General features: G+C 37.1%; 1 protein-coding gene across 50 annotated transcripts in view; it reads right to left on the bottom strand.

Moving 5' to 3' along the window:
* Ptprd (protein tyrosine phosphatase receptor type D) overlaps positions 1-21,296 on the bottom strand; it is a 2,190,171-nt gene that overhangs the window by 1,364,691 nt on the left and 804,184 nt on the right. For all 50 annotated transcript variants that reach the window (XM_040757239.1, XM_040757256.1, XM_040757242.1 and 47 more), the window contains exon 5: positions 18,514-18,555. The gene's annotated coding sequence lies outside the window, so the exon portion shown is untranslated. The remainder of the gene's footprint in view (positions 1-18,513; positions 18,556-21,296) is intronic.

Raw genomic sequence — 21,296 nt, 5'->3', positions numbered from 1 at the left:
ATCTGACTTCACTGCGCAAAGCTATATAACAGACCTCATTATGTCATATAATCAGATTTCACACTATTATTACCGTGGCCTGTTTACAGAAAGGGCCCTAAACAAAGCACTGAATTGTTGAACCATGTATTCATAGTCACAAAATTAACATGTAACATCTCAAGGATTGAAACCAGGCCTCTATTAACAATCATGTTGTAATGAAGTTTCCTCATGTGCTCCAATGAAAAAGAGTGAGGGATGCAACTCTGTATTGTTTTTGTCATTGACAGAATACAGAAATGGATGCACTAGAAACATAGTTGCAATAAAATTTGCATAGAACATAAGCTACTTTTCTCACCACTATGCACACCTGGCCAGAGGAAACTAAGGGCAGGAAAGGTTTCAGTTGGCTCACAGTTTGAGGATACAGTCCATCAAAACAGGGAAGGACCAACTCCAAGAAGAGTTCAGGCTTGGCCACAGTAGCTGGAGGCTGCTTGCTCACACTCAGAGTTGTGAACCAGGAAACAAAGACAGGACTTGCTCCCCGTTGAGCCACTCCTCCAGCCAATCCTACCTCCTGAAGGTTGATACAATCTCTTAAAACCAAAAAATCTGCAGGAGACCAAGTGTGCAAGTACATGAGCCTGTGAGAGGCATTCCACTAACACACTACAATACACAGACTTTTCCTGGAGACAGTCAGGTTTACCCTTATCAAAAGTCAATGCACATACATGGTATTAGTTTTATAATTCATTCTCCTTTCGCATACTCTCTTCCATCCCCAACCTCCCATCATTCCATCCACAAACAGCCCATTTTCCAAAGTTTAAATGCTTTTAAAATGGAAAAACAATTTTTAAAAGTTATAAAAACAATCTGGACAAAAAGAAATTCATATTAAAATCTGAACATTTTAAAATCACCAAAATTTACCACATTTGAACTTCTTGAGCAATTGCTATAAAAGCCATGCCTCTCACTTCAGTGTAGTGTAGGAAAAACCATCTGAAATGCTGCAGAGAGAGGTGAATGTGAACTTGATTTGAAAAATGAATTTGATAATTCTGACTGATTTAGTTCATAATGTGTATCCTTTCTAGAGGTGAAACAAGGACTACATTTCTAGCTTGAAAGGTAAGTAGTGTAAGAAAGATTTCTTTCCTTCCACAAAAATAATGGAGAACATGATATTGGAACTTGGGAAAAATCATCTTATTCAATTTCTCCATCCTAACTGACTATCTCTACCAAAAACATTTTGGTAGAGTAACTTCCTGAACAATGTCCAGATGAAATTCTATGTAGATGAGAAAAAAGTGTACCAAGACAATGCTGAAGCCATGTATCAGAAGAAACGATGGATAAATTCTGGATCTGGACCTTCCCTGTGGTTTCCCAAGCAGAGGGGGAAAACTGAGTGTTCGCTTGGGTTAGACTGGTATAATCTTTATCACAATTCCCACAAACAAAATTCAGGAGGTCTCATTTCCTTAGTAAACTCTTGAAAGATTCTAATCTTGACTGCAGAGTGCCTTGCTATGTGTCTTTTCCCAGTTCACAGTGTATTGTCCCTGTCTGCTTTTCAGGCTTCAACTTCACTATATACACCCTAGATGTACCAGACATTCTCTCTTATTAAAATTTACAATGTCTTTCTTTTCTACGCACAATAGTTTTCATAGATTGTGATGAGGGAGTTAAATGACTGATTCTCTGTAAGGGTTAGTGCTAATCAGCCTGAAACATCTAGTGTCATCTGGAATATGGCTCTCTAGCCTTGTCTTCAGAGAATTGTATTAATTATGTTATTGGAAGTGGCAATAATTGCTCACTCTAAGTGGGCCCATTGCCAGACTGTGATCCTTAATGTCATAAATGGAGAAAGGGGGCTAAGGAACATGTGTGCATTGACTTTTGTTTCTTGATGTGACTGGTTACTTCTAGTTCCTGCTGCATTATTTTACCCATTTTATTAGACTACACTTTGAACTGTGAGCTAAAATAAAAACTCTGTTATCCCTTGCATTACTTCTGTCTGGATATTGTATCATAACAATAAGAAGAGATATTAATACACACACACATTCTCCCCCATGTTTTATTCTGGTGAGCTGCATTCATAGAAAGGAACTGCAAAAAGACAAACACTTTTAGTAGGTTACATGTCAGCTCAAGGGAGAATCCACCATGTAGCCAGAATGTAAACTGTGTTTAGATTTGCGTATCAAAGATTAAAAGAATAATTTTAATCACAGCATACTATGCTTTAATCATGATTACGCAAATTAAGATGTAGATTCTCCCAAAGAAAATAAGTCTTCTTTGTTTGAGGAAGAAAATAGACTTTATAGACTCTAGAAGTTTTTTTAAATGCTTTAAGAATGGATACTTTATTATGAGACATTAGGTTCACGCTAATGATAGAATAGAGAATTGTTACCGACCATAAAATTGTTTCTGTTCATTTGAAGCAGAGCACAAGGGTCTCAAAAATTGGACACATGGCAGCCGCAGCAGGGCAGGTGCTAGTGTGTCAGGGCAGGAATAATCATCACATTGGGAAAATTCCTCTGGACTCAGAGTAGACACCACATCGAGAATCGGGATAGAACTAAGAGAGAATCAGGAGGAACTGCATAGGTTTGCTAATTTTATGAACTGAGCATCATGAGTTGGTGCTCTCTCCATTGGGTCACTTACAATATGCTGAGTTCAGGCATGATACGCTCTGAGATGTTGAATGAGAAGCTAGATAAGAGAGGACTCAGGAGAAGTAGAGGAACAGCACACTACACAGGCTCTATCAGTCAACAGTGCATAACAGGAACCTGCAACACTGTGTGCAATATCAGCTTCAGAATGTGAAGACGGGCAAGACGTCTTTGAAAGCATTTTTTGACAGGTGCAGCGTGCATTTATCTTCTGACTGTCAGAAAGAGGATCTAGAGAAGCATTCTGCCAAAACAAATGTCTGAAGCACAGAGCAGGATGGGCGACAAAGGAAACACCAAAGTCAAAACCTACAAACTGCCTTGTTTCTCTCCTACTTGAGAGGTCTAATCGGTTAAGCAGCTAAGCATTCAGTTTTAGGCCTTCTAGTAAACTATAGGGGAATAAGAGCAAAAGAGAACACCAGGGTCATATCTATTGCTCAGAGAAACAGGAAATAAAGATGGTTCTTATGGTCCTAGAGGAGTATTAAGCAGAGGGAGAGAACATTCTGGAGATTTCACAGTCCATCTGATGCTTTACATACAAAACTATAAACAGCTGCTGTCCAGGCTCATGATGTTTCCAAACAAGTAAATGGAGTTTAGAGAGGAGCTGTGTAAAAATGTAGGTTTCCTGTGATTATTCAGACCTACACTTAGACTTAGTGGGTTCCGTCAATGTAACACAGAACATGCCATGCCATGAACCATGATGCCTACTCAATACAGTGCTGGAGTTTGAAATTTAAAGATGCTCAACATAACAAGTGAAGAAAACACAGACTATGTTAAACCTGTAACTGTAAACCTCTATCATTTACCCAGTTTTAAGGTTAGTACAATTGTTCAAATGTTTGCAAACAATAGTCTTTGAGAAGGGAGCAGATATGTAGGTTGGGTTCTTCTTAGACTCAGTCAAGAGAGCCATGATGGACAAAAGGATAAGGAGCATTTCTGCTTGGATTCACAACTAGGGGTTCAGAGATTAGCATGTACTGCCTGACATCTCAGCAAGGACATTTGCCAAGGAATACTTTATTTCTAGATTCAGTGCTGAATCTAGGCTCCACAGTTAAGCATTACTGTGCTTCTAAACTTGAGTTTGCAAAGATAGTATAATAATAAAGATGCATGCACTATTAATGTGATACACTAAAAACTGTGGTCCAAAGAAAAGGCTTAACAGTTGAAAACTTTCATTGTTGTACTGCATTTGCAGCAAACCTTGAGTTAAGTTCCAATCATCCATGTTGGGGAGTTCACAACCACCTATAACTCCAGCTCTCAGGTTATCAGGCTCCTAAGGCATCAATGAACACCACAACAAAGAGTTAATTTAAAATATAGGAATATCCAAATCATTAAAAGTTGTGAGACCCTGATACTTGACCAATAGTGCTATAGATACCTATTATAAGTTGAGAGACTCATAAGAACTCACCCTAGCTGAAATTCTCAAATAATAAATTGTATTTAGTCATGTGCACTAAATTATCATTGTATATTGGCCTATATATACACACTAACTTAAACTATTACTAAAAACTAATTTCAAAAGTACAAAAAGCTATAAAGGTATTCAGTAAATTGTACCATGTTCTGACAATGAACTACAATAATAGGTATTAGTGTGGACCCTTGTGCTGTGCTTCAAATGAACAGAAACCATTTTATGGTCAAATAACAATTCTCTTGTCTACCATTCTAAATCAGTTAAAGATATGTTTGGCCTAGGTATAAATAAGGGTAAGAAAAAGGGAATCAGGGTGGTGTTTACCTCAGCATAGTAGAGCATTGAGACAGACTGCAAAACTAGCAACCTTTTCACTGAGATACAATTCCTAACTCATCTGCTTTGATCAGTAACCATTGCAGATACTTGGCTGGCTAGCTAAGCAAGTAGACATTAGATTTGGAATACAGAATCATTGGAATCTACCTTAGGAATTTTTACCTTAGGGTTAATAATTTTCTTATATAGGAAGGTAAGTTAATGTGAGGTTTCTAATAAAATCATACAGCTCATATTTGGGAATTTATATCAAAGCCACATTTATTTAGGTATAATATTTTACATTTGACAACATAGACAGGAATAACTTCAGACAGGAGAAATTAGCATTGTATTGAGTCTTAACAGACTGAGAAAAATATCTAGCCAGAAGATAGTGAACAGAGTCATCCATCTGCTTCCTCTTTTATTTTCTGTTCCCATTAGGATCTCCATTAGAACATGGCCTTCCTCCTGTTCCTCTAAGCCAGAGACTGGCAGAGTCACTGAGCTCATCCAACTCCACCCCTCTGGCTTCTGATTCTCAGTGTGTTCTAGTCCTCATCTCTCTGTCAGGATCACTGACACCATTCAGCACACAAAGGGAAAGACTCAATGCTGCTAGACAGAACATTGGCTATCCTGCTACATTAATGAATACGCTGGATGCTTTGCTTACCTCCGTGGTGGAGCACTAAGTCACAGTACCCATAGCGCTGAATCTGTATTTTCCAATAGTATTTATAATAAAACTAGCTATTTGACTGACTCTTGGGTCTTAATTTTGAATTGATTCCGAGCTCAGGAAGGAAAGAACATGATATTATTTATTGATCCCTTAAACTCTGAGAGCAGTGACTATAACATAATCCGACATTGGATGTCATTATCAGATGTTATTATCAGATCAATCATTGCTTAATAGTCTTGATTCCTCTATGAATCCATAACAAAGAAATAGCCTCCACAGAATTTAGAGTATACATATCCCAGGGGCAGTAGAGAATGTCTGGATTTTTAATAAATCATTTCTTTGTTTTCTAAATTCTTTCAAGCAATAGAGGCCTCAGAAAGGAACCTGAATTAAAGTTCTGATACTCATTTGAAAATGTTATAAGACCCCAGCTCTGGATTTACTATTTGCTGCCTTGACATCCCCCCCCTTTTCCCACTAGGTAATAAAGAAAACAAAAAGAAGTCGCATCCTGTTGGCAAGAGAAAAATCTAGGAGAACTTAAAATAACAAGCAATTATGTGTCATTGCCAATATGAAATAAAATGTACTCATATGGTAACTCGTGTATGTGAAACGACATACAGAAAACTTCATAGGAAATAGCTTTGTAAATTTAAAAATGGGAATTTTGTTTGGCAAAATGGAGCCTTCTATGATTAAGTATAAAACTGATTTAGCACTAGCACTCTGAATTACCTACTGTTATTAATGAAAATTGCAAAGTTTTACTAACATGTCATATCTATCATCCTTTTCTCCAGGGCACACTCTAAATGAAATCGAAAGTATTGGTTATTGAGAAGTGTAATTTTATCCTTACAATTATGTAGTCGTGTGCCTATCACAATAATGCTCAAAAAAACAATATGAATGACAATCACAGTAAAAATAAAATTTTTTTGCTTTATTAGCAAATACATTAGACTATACTTGCAAATGATGAGATTAAGCTTCTATTCTATAGATCCATTGAAAGAAAACTAGCAGAATTCCTTGGGAGAGATATGAGCAAATCATGATCCTACCAAAACTCTGCTAAGGAAGCCTAGTTCCAAGTTCTCCTCTTTGTGTACCTTGTCCCATATCAAAAACTCTATTGCAGGCACTATAGACAGTCTTGGTGAGCAGTGGCAAACTCAGAGCATAAACAAAACTGAATTTCAATAAACTGTGTGCTCTCAGGCCCCAAGACTTGCCACAAACATTGGTATTTAAATCACATATGTTTTTTAAATAGAGGCTGTCTAGCAAAATATCAAGAATATTGAGTTTTGGACATTTCTGACCATCCAGTGGAAATCTTAAGATGAGAAAAATCATTAGGAAGTAAAGATCACTTTTTGGCAGCACCTAAGGACATGTAGGATGCCACACCTGCTGCCCAGCCTGTGTCCAAGAATGTGCAGAGGGTGTTGGGATTGATGACACAGAGACCAGTCTGTGGTGCAAAGAAAGCTTCAAGAAGGCTTCCAGAAGGCTCCACAAGAAGGGTCCTCAAGAAGGCTCCACTTTATTCTTACCCTTGCTGGTTATTATATGCCCTGACACCAGAGGCAGCGGTGGGGGTCAGAAAGAGGTAGTTAGTCATTGGAAAAGGTCAAGGTCAGGGTGTTCCTGCGGGCGAGCCCTTATGAGGAACTTATTACCCCAGTAAACATTTCTTATGGGCACCATATTGTTTTTAGTAAACATTGTCTTACAGCTGCCTGCTCCCAGGCTGATGGGGAAGTGGGCCTCGGGCCAAGGTCTGTTGTTCCCACAGTAGGACTCAGGGATCAATGGAGTGTCCCCATTAGCATCAGATGTTAAACATCCCTCCCATGTCCCATTTCTTTCCTCCAAAAATCCGGGTTCTGCTCTATACGATTGTCACCCAGGTTATTAAATAGAAATGCTCAGGGCAAAGCCTGCTGGGTGAGCATGTAGTCATCATCACTAGAGGACACCATGAAGGAAGTTTAAGACACATGACAACAGCTTTAGAGACAGAGCCCTTGAATTCATGGTACGAGCTAAATATGAGGTTGCAGCTCAGGTATTGTATGACTTCATGGTGTTGTGTTCTCTCTCTGAATGTAGTAGAATGACTGGCCCTTGAATGAAAATAAAACACATATACTTATAGCCACACAGTAACACAACCAAAACAATGCTTTCTAGAGCACTATTAAATCTATAGTAAGTCATAGGAAAACATTGATTTAAACAAAAAACAACAAAAAATCCTTCTTTACAGAGATATTCCATAACTGGACTCCCAAAGAATATGTATTATATGATATATACATATATATTTCACAGAAACTATATGCAAATATGAATACACTTTGTTTCCAAGGTGATCTAAAGTCTAGGCTGGTTTCTGTTACTATTAAATTTGAATTCATGTCAGCCTTTGTACACCATTCAAAAATGTTTGTTTCTAAAATTAGCCTATAATGTGTTAGATGTCATTATGTAACTTTTGAACAAAGTATGCTTTTGTGGTTCTCTTTATTCCTAACTAGCAACCCTGTTTCCTGCTTCTTGCCTTCACCAAACCCAGAAACTATTCCTATTTCATTACCCATGTATCCTTTTGTCCACCCTTCATTCCTTAACAGCTAATATTTCTCTCTCTAGATCTCCTTTCTAGAATTTTGTGTTTCACCCACTCTTACACCTTTCTACACATATACTGAATTTGCTCGGACTTTTTCGGTAAGCTTTGGTACCTTCCTTGGACCTCAGATATCACTGGGTGAGCATGTAAGAAATATTTACCAGTGTAATAAGTTGAATATAATATATCATTAAATTGGTCAAACACATTTTGTTCTGTGTTCCCAGGCCAAGCAGCCAGATATCACATGCTTTGTTTGTGTGCAAAGATAATTCACTAAGGAACAAATGGAGTCATTCCTTTACTTTGTGGGTATGAAAGCATGAAACCCAATGTGGCTTGACAGGCTTTTGGCTTTAGGTGAATTAATTCACCATATAGTTTACTCATGGGTAATGTGGAAATAATAATGGCTTGTCATAGACTGGATAACATCACTTCCATAAAGGTGTGATTTAAGTCCTAATCTATTTTGAACCCTATTTCCAAGTAGGGACTTACAACAAGATAATCGATTAAGATGGGGTTGTACTGACTAAGGGTAGACCATACACTTACGTAGGGTAGAAGTCACACTGAAAGGGTAGGTGTGATCATACCAAAGGATTGGGCTCGATCTAATATAACTGCTATTTTTATAAAATTAACATCATGAGGATAGTAGGAAAATTAAGGCAGTCATTAAAATGAGGCATCTATGAGTGACTGAGTCACACAGATTGCCTGTAGGTCAGCAGTAACTGGAATAAAGACTTGAGACTCACACCTTTATGAAGCATGAGAAAGTACACACTGCTCAGCTGCTCACACTGAGCTCAAGAATATGCATTATATTTTAATGCATTGCTGTGACACTGTGTTACAGTAGCCCTGAGAACTATATTTCCCTTAAAAGGTTTAAGTAAAGTGAGTTTTAAAATTCCTGACATGAGACCAACCCTTAATAAATGTCAAATTTAATGACAGTAGTAGAATATTTTTAAACACAACCTGTTGGCTGTGCTTAAAGTACAACTTCATTTGTTTTGTTACTCATTTCTAGCTTTGGAAACTCATGTGTTGAAATATCCAGGAGGAGAGGCAGTAGAAATGGGACAAATTATAAAGGATATAAATCTCATACAAGTCAATGTCTACTATTTGCTTGAATCCCCTGCAGATGGTTTGGCAGAAGAGGAGGTTGGAACACTCAGCTAAATTGAAATTTGGGGATTATCTATGAATTTAAAGTATCCATGCCATTTTGGCCCCTATTAGCACAAATAATTGAGAGGAAAGTCTTGCCAGTTATGTTTCTGTAAAGCTTAATGTAGGCTTCAATATTTAAGTAACTCATTAGCAGTCTTAAATGGTACAATGGACCAACATTAAGGGACATAAGAGATAGCTTTGACCTTCATTTTAGAGATGAGCAAATTGAGGCCTATAGAGGTTAAAATGGACTCAAGGTTATACAGTTTACATTGGAAAAGCTGACATTAAATTCTTTTTTTTACCCAATTTTCTAAAGTATCAAGCATGAGTGTCAGGATTCAGTGTTACTTTGAGAATTCAGAAGTGCCTTCTCAGTCCTCAGAACCATCCACACCTCTGCACATAAAATCCAAGAGCAAAGTCAGTAGGAATCTATCTAGGCCTGAGAGGAAAAAAGTACCATTACTAAACATTTTCAATAAAGACATCTCAAGAGCTTGCATTTGGGGAAGGGGATAGCAGTGGAACAAAGGGCGATTATTTTTGCACTCAAATTATTAACTGCATAACACATTTGGAAAAATCCTTTTACACTGTTTATAAGATCCATTAAGTGTGACCTGGCAGAACCTTTCTGGAACAAGTCATCAAAGTCCTAGATGAGCTTGGCAATGAGGGTCCCCTCAGATTGAAATCATTTGCATGGTATTTAAAGCCATGTGACACTCTGGCCAGCTAGGTCACTGGGGTGGCTGAACTCTGGCAACACACATGATTTTTTGCAAACAGAGAGTGTTCTCATTGCCCACTTAACAGCTGACCCCACTTATATCAAAGCCAGCAGCCTCCTTCACCTCTGGGTGCTCAGCATTAAGTAAGCCTTGTGGGAAGAAATATTAGACTTTTAATACAACAAACTTTGTTTCATTCCATTTGCTTCTTTCACTTTAGTTGGTTTTGTAAAGGACATTTCCATGTCATCTGCCTTAAGGACATCCCTACTGTAATTGAGGACCCAACTTCAAATTTATCCGGAAAGAATCATTCGGGTTCATTTTGTGGTTCCATAGCCTGGAACCAGAACTTTTTAAAAGATACTCAATAACACCAGTGCAGGGACCCCTCTGGACAACATATCAATTTGTATTATGAAGTGAATTATGACTGGACCCACCAGAGCTGTTATAGTTAAATGTCTGTCAGTGTTTCCATTATATTTTGAGGATTTCCTGCTCAGTTGTAAAAATACCCTTTAGGCTTAACCATACCAGGCCAATCTAGGAAATGACTGTTCCCTTTGCGTAGTTTTAGTATTTTAAAATGCTAGCTGCCTTTGTGTTTGCTTTCATACATTTCAAAATAAAAGTTTCAGTCCTGAAGTCCGTGAGCTCCCAGAATGATAGTAGATTTAGTGAGGGGAGCTCATAGAATTCAAGGTCATATGTTTGGATGGGATCTACTGTTCATCTCAGAGGTAACTAAGGCTTTGAAAACAATGGTTCAGTCTTGGGCATTTGTAACTTCTATGGCAAAGAGACTGAGAATTACTATGTGTATGATTCTATCTTTACCTTGAATTCATGTAAATTATATTCGTTACTCAAAAATAAAATCTTGCTCAAATCCCTTGATTCCTGCAAACAAGTAGTCTTCCCATTAGCTGACTTTCCATACAACTCCAATACAGAATTATATATAAAATTTTTTGTCTTTCTGTTTCTTTTCTTTACAGCAAGAAATGAGGACAATGATTATGTATTGCTTATTAACAAAGTGGTAGAGGTATTGCACAGGCTCAGTAGGCATCTATTACATAAACAAATAGATGAATAGAATAACTGATTTATGAACTAAGAATTTGAGGAATAAGAAAAGTCATGAAACACACACAAATACAAACACACACACACACACACACACACACACACACACACACACAGAGGATGTAGCCAGGTGTGATGGCACATGCCTTGTATCCTAGCAGCATACAATCAGATACAGGCAGAAATCTGTGAGTTTGACATCATCTTCATCTACATAACATGTTCCAGGCTAGCCTAAATCACACAGAGATATCTCACCAAGAGACAGACAGAGAGAGAGAGAGGAGTGAGTATTCCTGTAGCATAATTGCACGTTCTAGTTTTCAAACATATTATACATCCCATAATAAATTTCACAACAAATTTGATAACTTGTAAACTCTTCTAGAAAGAGATAAAGGAAACAGAATAAATATAATCTCCTATATAATTGAGAAAATTACTGATAAAGTAGCTGTGTGACGAAGTGTTTGTGCTGACTGTCATACTGACTCGGTGACCCTCTTCAAGCTACTTAATGTCCCAGTGATTCAATCTCTCAGCAAATAGTGATAAATAGTATCAGTTCCTGTGTGCTTCTCAGGGTGGTTTGGAGAGAAATAAGATAGAAGATCAAAGAGACAAACCTAAACTATGTTCTATATAATTAAACATTACAGTGTTATTGCCTACTCTGCTCTGAATAATTATTTACTGCTTGCAGGTCTATTTTTGCAAAAACTATATTACTATCATGGAAGATAAATGGGACATTTAATTCATTTTGTTATGAGCATTCAATATCCACTTTATAAATAAAAATAATGAAATGAAGTTTGTTCAATCATTCTGCATCTGATATTTGGGGTGGTTCCTATGGTTACTATGATGAACTGAATTAAAATTCCTTGAAAGAAGCCGTGTCTGATAAAACTGCAGTGATGTACAGAGGTTGAAATGTTACAGGTCCAGAGGCTAATTAGCTTTGTCTTGGACTAGCTTTAACCCCCCTGAATCTAGTCCTCGACATCCTCTATGTCTGCCTGCAGGCCAGAAGAGGACACCAGATCTCACTGCAGATGGTTGTTAGTCATCATGTGGTTGCTGGGAATTGAACTCAGGACTTCTGGAAGAATAACCAATGTTTTTAACCTCTAAGCTATCTCTATTATTCCACCTCTGTGTCTGAACTAACAACTTGTGACTTATAGACAAAAACCTTCTGAAATCAATTAATTTAGTAGGCTACTAACTTTCCTCAGTCAAAAGCAAAGATAGTCAAAATGAGATACACATTGGTCCTATAGAAAAGATTCTCCCATTTTGTTTCAGATCTCTCTCTGACAAACTGACCAATTAACTTTAAACTTGTCTTGATTTGTGATTCTCTTTGATCTGTAAAACTAAAACTCCATGAAATTGCTTCTACATGGGGTCATGGAATCTTGGGTAAACTAAGTATGTGTTCCCAGACCATAGTCACTAAAAATGGTTCCAAAGTAAAGTATCTTTTATTCTCTTAATGATGTGAGTTCTGTATTTGAGTTGACCACGAGTAAGCTTCCATGCCACACACAAATCTTGGAACACATTTTCAAGGAAAGAAACTAAAATGTGAAATTAAAAGAAACTGTTTCAAAGCAATCTGTTTTCCATAATTGCAAGTATACATAACAGACATTAAATGCTCTGGCATATCCAGTGTCTCTCTATTGGTCATCTACTGCAGTATAGCCAGAAAATAACAGAAATGTAGTATCACAAATGCCATTATGATATCCTTCCATATCTAAAACTGCATACTCTAATTTCTTAGAAAGAATATGGGTTTGGAGTCAATCATACCATTTGCCTGCTATGTTTTTACTACTATGCTTTATGACTCAGTTAACTCTTTTAACTGTAAACCTAGCCCTCAGTTACAATTTCCTAATGAGTACAAAAATACATTGTCAACCCGCTCCTTGTAACGATAATTGTGTCAACCTCTTTCCGGCCCAAGGCTGTGGTTGCTACTCATCTTCTTTGCTTCATGCCATTTTGCATAGCCTAAAGCCTATTTGAAACAATTTCTTGGACACACCTACTCAATTCCTTCAAAATCTGATCTTTGTATGTTATAGTTCTGACTACCTCAACACTGCTTATGTTTGGATAGAGTCTGCTTCTAGAGTTCCAGATGCCCCAGCACTTTTCTCTCCTTCTGCCCATTGTTCATTTCTTCATGATAAGCTCCCCCTGCCAAAAAATACTTTCTGCTTTACTCAAGAGTAAATATTTCCCATTCCCAGATGTTCCAGAGAAGGGCAACCTTTTTGTATGAACTTAATCTTCCCTTAAGGGAAGAAAGCTTCTATCTACTCTCATGAGTAGATTGGCTTATTGTTAAAGTTATACAAACTCTCCTGCCCTGTTTCCGAATTACAGAACTCTCTCTCTTTCTCTCTCTCTCCCTCTCTCTCCCCAAACCTCTCTCTCTCTCACACACACACAGTTGCATTGTTTTTCTCATGAAAAGGAATGCATCCCAATGAAACTATTTTAACACCAATATTTATAATCTATATTAGAAAATATATCTTTAAATTTCTAGCAACATTCAGAGAAGCATTACTTCTACAAGTAAAATAGAATCAGGTGCACTTTAGTGGGCAAACTGTATCTAACGTACACAGTGGAACACTGCTCAACAACAAAAGTGAAAGAGCAAACCAAATGACTGACACAGCAAACGGCAAATAGTCAAAAACTTACATTGAGTAAAAAAAAGCCAATTCCAGAGGATCTCATTTCTATATAATTTTTTTAAAATAACAATAAATGGACAGTACAGTGGCAATTGCGAGGGTTCAGAGTCAGGGCAAAGATGAGGAACAGAAGGGTGTGACTCTGGTTACAAGAGGGCAACAGAGGGATGTGTTTGGATCTGTTAGCGTTCTGGCTGTGCAGAAGGCATGTAAGCCTGAACAGGTGGTCAACTGATACAGATCACACAGACAATCTTAGAAGAACACAGGAAAAATCTGAATAGCACTGATGTTTGAAGTAGCTCAGCTGGGTATTGATATGTTAGGCAAGTTTACAGAATGCTACCATTGGGAAAAACCAGGCAGAGTGCTTGAGCAGTGCATTTTGATAACTTCACATTAGTGTACAATTATCTCAATAAAAATTTTCAATTACATTAAAAAATAAAAATGGTTACTATTGATTCCCCAAATGGACTTCCTCATTTACCTAGTATTTTTGCATAAACTGAACAGAATTTGCTACTGAAGACAAAAACTGGGACTCATTCCATATCCCTCCCTTTCATCTGTTTCTATCTTGCTAAATATGGGTGTGCTTTTTTTAAAAGCATCTTACTGGTACAGTATCTGCACCAGTAATGGTTTAAAAAGTGTATCATAAACCAGAAAATACTTCAAAAATCTAAGAAATCTAAGACAAGGGATGTCAGCAAATTTCTAATGCTGTAAAGCCAAAGGTCCCGTTCCCAAAGCTGCAGAAATACCTTTGTTCATTATCTTTAAGGTCTACTTCTTAAAGATTTTAGGAAGGTCATGTGTACTGTTGAGACTCAGACAGGGTAACCCTCACCCTTGAAAAATCAGCTTGTGTGTGGCATCACAGAGTTCTATTGTCCTGTTAAGACAGAGAAATACATCAGCCAGCTTCCATTTTTTCCCCTCTTATGCCTTTACTGGAAATGGGTAGAATTCCTACTTTTAATACATCATCAAACCTTGAAATGATTATCTAACAAGTTTTGTTAGTTTTCAAAAAATGCATACTTTTAATTTTTTGTAATACAGATGAGCAAAATTTTCTCAAATCTTTAAGTTCTGCAATTTTTTGCTGAAGAATTCCTTCTTGACCAATAGAATAAGGTCCAAGAAAAGCATGAAATTTTTAAAAGCTACTGATAATGCCCTTGATTGCCCAACACAACTCAGTCACAATACCCTATTGCTGAAGCCATCAGGTACCTGAGTTGAAGGACATTGAGATATTAAGCTGCATTTGAGCTAGAATTTTCCTGTCTGTCAGCATTCATAGTGCAAGAAGGCTCATTGGATACTGCTAGGGGAGCAAAGTTATCAACTGTCCTATCAAGCCATGTACCCTAGGAGGTGTAATAATAATAACAATAATAACAACTTCTCTGGCAAGTTATATCCATTGATGCAATAGCGACTTCATTAGTGTGGGAGTAACCAACTACTTTTAGCCCTGAGATCTGCTCTACAGGAGAAAATTCAGCCCTGATACTGTGAACCTGGAAAAGAATCTGTAATGAGAGACGTTGTAAGTCTCAGATGAGAACCTACTACTGCTGTTTTGCTAAGTGGAAATTATGTTAAGTGCCCTTCTAAAGGTTTATACCCATAGATTAGTGTCACTCTCAGTGGAAACAACAACACTTCTTATTATTTCTTAGCATTCATTTTTTTGTAGTGAGTACTGGTTAATGCAGATTTATAGTCTGTCAAAGTGTAGAAAATAAGAGACTGTGGAGTACTTAGCTCTAAATGTGGCATCTATCTTACTCCCTCCAAGACTAAAATAACACTGTAGAAGAGGAAGTAGAAAACATGGAAGAGACAGGATTTGGGCAGGGTTGCTGTGAAATAGGGTCTTCTAGTGTTGGCATAGCCATTATACATGTGATCTTAATGTAGCTGTACCTAACCACAGAAGGCCTTCACAAAATTTGTCCTGTCCTCATTTGGTCATACATAAACAAAGCATTCAAGTGACTCTGGCACTTATTGAGGTAGTTAGTTAATAGGTACTGGGAAGAGTGTGTAATGGGTTGTTCAGTTGTACAGCCACTGATAAATTGCCCTTGTTCAAGTAAGTAACCCCTATTCCTGAGAGAATCAGAACAAAACTCAGGATATTCAAAAAAAACAAAAGTTATCAAGTTAAGAAAGAACTTGTGGGAAGAAAGTGTTCCCTGGAAGACAGTGATAGGGAGAGAAGATTGGAAATGACCAAATTTCAGTAACCATATGTAGAACATTGCAAGTGAGTTAAAAAGCAATCCATTCTTCAACCCATTTCACTTCTAGAGGAAGTAAGGACTAAGGATATTTTCAAGACTTCACTTAGAAATATCCTCAGCTAAGTGCCTGCTTTCTTTGCTCATGATTTCAATCTTCTGTAATAATACAGGAACATAGTTCAGCCAAGACCAAAATGTATTTTCCTCTAGATTCTAAAAATGCATGCTGAAACTTCATCAACATCACATATTTCCACCATGCTTCTCTAAGCTGCTAAAGCTCCTTTCCATCTTTGAGAACCAAGGCCCCTCACACTTTAGGCAGCAATCATAGTAGCACCTAAATTTGTGTTGGTAGAAACAACACAAATTTCTTTCTCACTCTTCTGGAGGCTGAAAGTCTAAGCTCAAGATAAAAGCAAGATGGACTTCATTTAGTGCCCCTTCTCTGGCTTGCAAGTGGCTGAAGAGATCTTTTATTCCCAATATTATATCCTATCAAAATGAATTCTACTTTATTTCTTAACTTTAATCACAGCCTAAAAGCCCTTTCTTAAATATAATCAAACTGGTGACAAATGTTCTCATAAGTAAATTATAGGGAGACATAACTCTGCCCAAACAGCAAGCTTTTAATATTGCAAAGGAAACTGATGGGAGATACCATTCTGTAAATCTATCTCTTATTGGTTGTTGAATAAAGCACTGTTGGCCAATAGGGAAGCAAGATAGGTGGGACTAGGAGTTGAGTAGGACTCTGGGAAGGAGAAACATAGGGAGCCATGAGGTAGCCGCCATAGGGGTAAGAAGTCCGGACCCTTTCTCTGGTAAGAGAAATACTTAGATAAACAATCATGGAGTAAATACTTAAGTCAGAAATAGCCAGTAAGAAACTAAGCAAATGGCCAACAGCTTCATAATTAAGATAGCCTCCTGTGTGTTCATGTGGGACTGATGAGGCTCTGGAACCAGGCTGGCGGGAAGGCTTCTCTCTATAGGAGACAGCTAGTGATTTAGTAAAATAAGATATCCCACATCATCATCTTGTAGATATTATCATCAGTAGTGTTTGAATGCTTGGCAGGATTTTTATGTAAACATAGTATTTAAGGACTGCAATTGCCGGGCGGTGGTGGCCCATGCCTTTAATCCCAGCACTCGGGAGTCAGAGGCAGGCGGATCTCTGTGAGTTCGAGGTGGGGCTGGACCGATAGCCTCCGAAACAATACAGAGAAACCCTGTCTCGTAAAACAAAAAAACAAAAACAAAAAAAGGACTGCAATTACGTACAGATCACTGATATATATGTATATATGTATATATATATATCAAATTATATATATGCACATATATATATAATTTTCTCACACCTATAAACAAATACACAATTTTTCTTTCAAAATAAAATTGCTTCATTGCAGAATACTATTCGCCAGCTCACACCTAGGAATATAACCTTGAAGGATTGCAATGGCATCTGATGATTTAATGTAACTTGAAAGGTACTGTGAGTGTACACTAGTCTTCTTGATATTTACTCATGTCAAGGAGAAAGTTCTTTCTGTGCCTTGTCCTAGTACTCACTTAAACGTGTTCTAACAAGCTCTGGGTTAAGCGTTCTCTTTGTCTTTTCTTTAGGGAAAATTACTGAGCCTTGATAGCTCTTATGTGCATTATTCAGTATTCATTTCTCCCCACCACTGTTCTTTTTTTCACAATATATGTTTTCATTTAAATTAGAAACATGCATGCTTCACATGTCAATCCCAGTTCCCTCTCACACCCCTCCTTCCCTGTACCTCTTAAATGCATGTTTGTCCCATTCTTTACACACAGGTTTTCCTCCACACTCTTTCCATTAGATATCTCCATCTAAATGTGTTTTCTGTAGTATAGTGATTATTATATTTGCCTCACATTCCTGTCTAAGCATGCCCAGCCTTTTGATATTGAGACATGATACTGTCATCTATGAATTTCACACTCAAAATCAAATATTTAAATTACAAAAAAAATCCCATAACGCTTCAAATTTATGTTTTTGTGGATGGCCAAATTTCTGTATATTATGGGTTGGACTCATCCTTGTCTTTTGAATCAGGTACTGTAGTCCCATCTCCTTAGTGGGTCTCATTGAAGTAGTTTTTAAAGTTCTGTTATCATTCCAATATGAAAGGACAGACACCAGGAACTTGTTTTCAACTACTCCTTACCTCTCTTTCAGTGATTTATGTACCTTTTACTAAGCAGTGGGCTTGCTCTGCTTCCTGAATGTTGTAATTTTCAAACTGATGAATATTTTAACTAATTTGTTTCCTGAAACTCTAGACACATCCAAGTAATAATTTGGAGTACATATATTCTCTTTCAAACAATATATTACCAGAGTAATTAAGGGTACACTTTCCATGAACTTTGGAACAGTTTCATTGTTATATTGAAAGGGTATCAAAAGTAACAGCTTGTTAGAGTCTGTGAGACCTTGTTCCCATTTGTGTGGATTAAGACTTTTGGTAACTAGGCAATGGTTTTATCTGCCAATTAGATTTATGATCGATTTCATGCATATACTCTACAAGATGAGAGAGGGCATCACATATTCTTTTTGATCGCATCAGCATCTATTTAACCATGCATCATTAATATAATTATCAGAAACTTTTGCTTTGTGTACATAGAGAATGGGGAGCATACACACCTTCATCCAAGGCACTTTCTGCTGTGGTCTCAGGACAGGAACCTAATGGAAGAAAAAAATTAAAAAGGAGATTATTCAGTACCAAGACATAAAGCTAAAAATACAATTTAAACCTTTATCTGTGAATACAATGTATATCTACCTACCTATTAACTTTAAAAGATATATTCCCTTTTGCCTTTTTAATTAAAGTTCAATAACACCAAAAAGGGTGAGCCATGAGTATGCTGAACCAGCTCTCACTTTGAACCTCTAAGAAAATATTCTTTTATGTCTTAAGCTTTTTTTGCCTCAGGAATAAGTGTGGGAGCAGATTCTAATTCACAATTCTGTCCATTTTATGCCAATAATCATACTTCACACTTTTCAAATGTGCTATATAATTTATCTTCATAATAGTATGAAGAAGAAACAGGTCAAACAGATTGAATCATAATAAAAGCCTGACAACATTTACTCATCAAAAAGTGGCAGTGGAGACCAATTAAACTTAACTATGAGTCATTATCATGGTAATAATGCATTAAACTTTTACAATGAGTCTGGAATAAATGCACAAATAATAGACTTGAATGTGTTGTTTAAATGAACTTGGGCACTTAAGGAAACAAAAGATGAAACAGAACCAAATATGTTCATTTTGATTTTATTATTCTATTAGATTTCTAATTTCCAAATATTTTCAAAGACATACTCCATCAAAGCACATATCTAAATCTGAGGACTTGCTTGGCAAATGTATTTTAACAATTATAAGAACTTTAGTGGAATGTAAAAAGGGTAACGAAAACCCTTTTTTGCATGTTTTGAACCAACCCAGACAAATAAATAAATTAAAAAAATTTTAAAATTTCAGAACACAATATTCTTTGTTATATATACCAATATATACAAATGAAAATTTTATTTCAAATGCTAAATAACAACCATAGAAACAAATAAAACAATTTTTTCTTTTTTCTTTTTTTTATTTTTAAATTTAAATTTAAATTAGAAACAAGGTTGCTTCACATGTCAATTCCAGGTCCCTCTCCCTTTCCTTCCCCTCCTCCCACGCCCTCCCACCAACCCCTCCAATATCCCCTCATTTCCCCAGTGAGGGTGAGGCCCTCCATGTTGGTGTCCATAGTCTGTCATTTCATCCAGGGCAGGGGCAGACCCTCCCCCAAGAGGCCAGGGTGAGAGTGCATCTCTCATTGTTGGACATTTCATTGTTTAACAATAACTTCATAAGACTTTGTTCTTAAAGGTACCCACATGGACAATCAAGTCAATTGAATTTAAATGGTAAATTAGGGGATATAAATTTCTGTATAGAAATGACGCAGGAGTTTCTCACAATGGGACGAAACTGCAACGGTGAACTTTCTAGAGCGAGGGCAATGTAGTCAAGATAAAGATGCACAGGGAGTATACACATGTATGAATGCACAGACATTGGGATACACAAGTACAAACAAGCACACACACACATTCACACACACACACACAAACACACACACACACACACACCCTCACTCCTCTAGGAGTTCTTTGCAATGGGGTGAAAGAGGGTTAAGAATCACTGTATACATACACTGCTATAAACACAAGAATTTTCAAGATGAAATTCTTTGCTTTATAGTCAAAACTGGAGTAGGATGCTTTCTGAATTTGGATGTTTGCTCCTTTTATTATCAGGCAATTTGAGTTTTATACAACTTATGCCATTCTCTGAAACTCCCCTCTCACAGCGAGTTGTTTGTAAATGTTAAATTATTTGTCAAAAATAAATAGCTTTGAATAGTTTCTGGGACACAAGAAGGGGCCAAAAAGTGTCAACTCTGAAAAGCTGCAAAATGTTGATCAGCCAAAATCCCGTCCCCAATAGTTTGTAATTTAGATCTCTTGATGTGCCATACTCCTCCTACTCTTCATTTTCAGTGTGAAATTGTTCTTTGTTACTTTCTTTCTGTTTCGTACAAAATACCCAAGGGACACAGGCACAGGGGACAACCTTTTACTTTCGAGAAACTGAAGTAAAAATGGCAGTCCTTTTCACTTATTTTATTTTATCAGAATGAAGCTTTAAAATGGAGCTTAATGGATCTAATTCTGGGTTCAGTTTATGTGTGGTCTGGCATGACTAGAGGAGACAGAAAATCTCCTTAAATGACAGAGATACACTTAATATTCTCCAGGGTCAAGAAAGACAAGACTACAAAAGTCTAATGCCTTTGGCTGGGCAAGTGAGGTGGCAGGGTTGTATAAAACCATGGAGGTCAGCATCACTATCAAACTAAAATGAATTACCATGAAAACACGTGGCACCATAAGGTCAGGGCTCAGTTTAGAAAGGAAATATTTAACCAGCCTCTAAACACATTTGTTTGTACCCAGCAATTGTCACCACATTAGAAATTGTACTGAATTGGTTGGTCTGGTGTTTGTGCTGGGTAGATATACCTCTGATAGGAACATTTTATATTAAGAAACAGAACACTTTTTAAAATTCATTTTCCTAAATATCAGTTTATTTGAACTGAAAACAAGCTAAAAGTGGGTAATAAAAGTCTTCAAAGTTAGAGAAACAAGAAGAATAATAACAATGAAAAGGGGGAAAATACTGATAAAAGGAACACAACCTCAACAAAAAAATTTCTAAATGTCACACTGAAATGCAGATGCTGGTTAACTAGCTGTTTGCATTCTGTGGGTAGCAGGGAAATTCTTCCACCCATACTGTCTTGAAGACTGATTTGGTCTCTCCTCCAGTCCCTAACATTTAACAACTTCTGGGTATA

Source organism: Mesocricetus auratus, unplaced genomic scaffold (assembly GCF_017639785.1).
Source record: "Mesocricetus auratus isolate SY011 unplaced genomic scaffold, BCM_Maur_2.0 Super-Scaffold_100014, whole genome shotgun sequence".
Taxonomy (NCBI): domain Eukaryota; kingdom Metazoa; phylum Chordata; class Mammalia; order Rodentia; family Cricetidae; genus Mesocricetus; species Mesocricetus auratus.
This window is presented reverse-complemented; position numbering and strand designations above follow the sequence as displayed.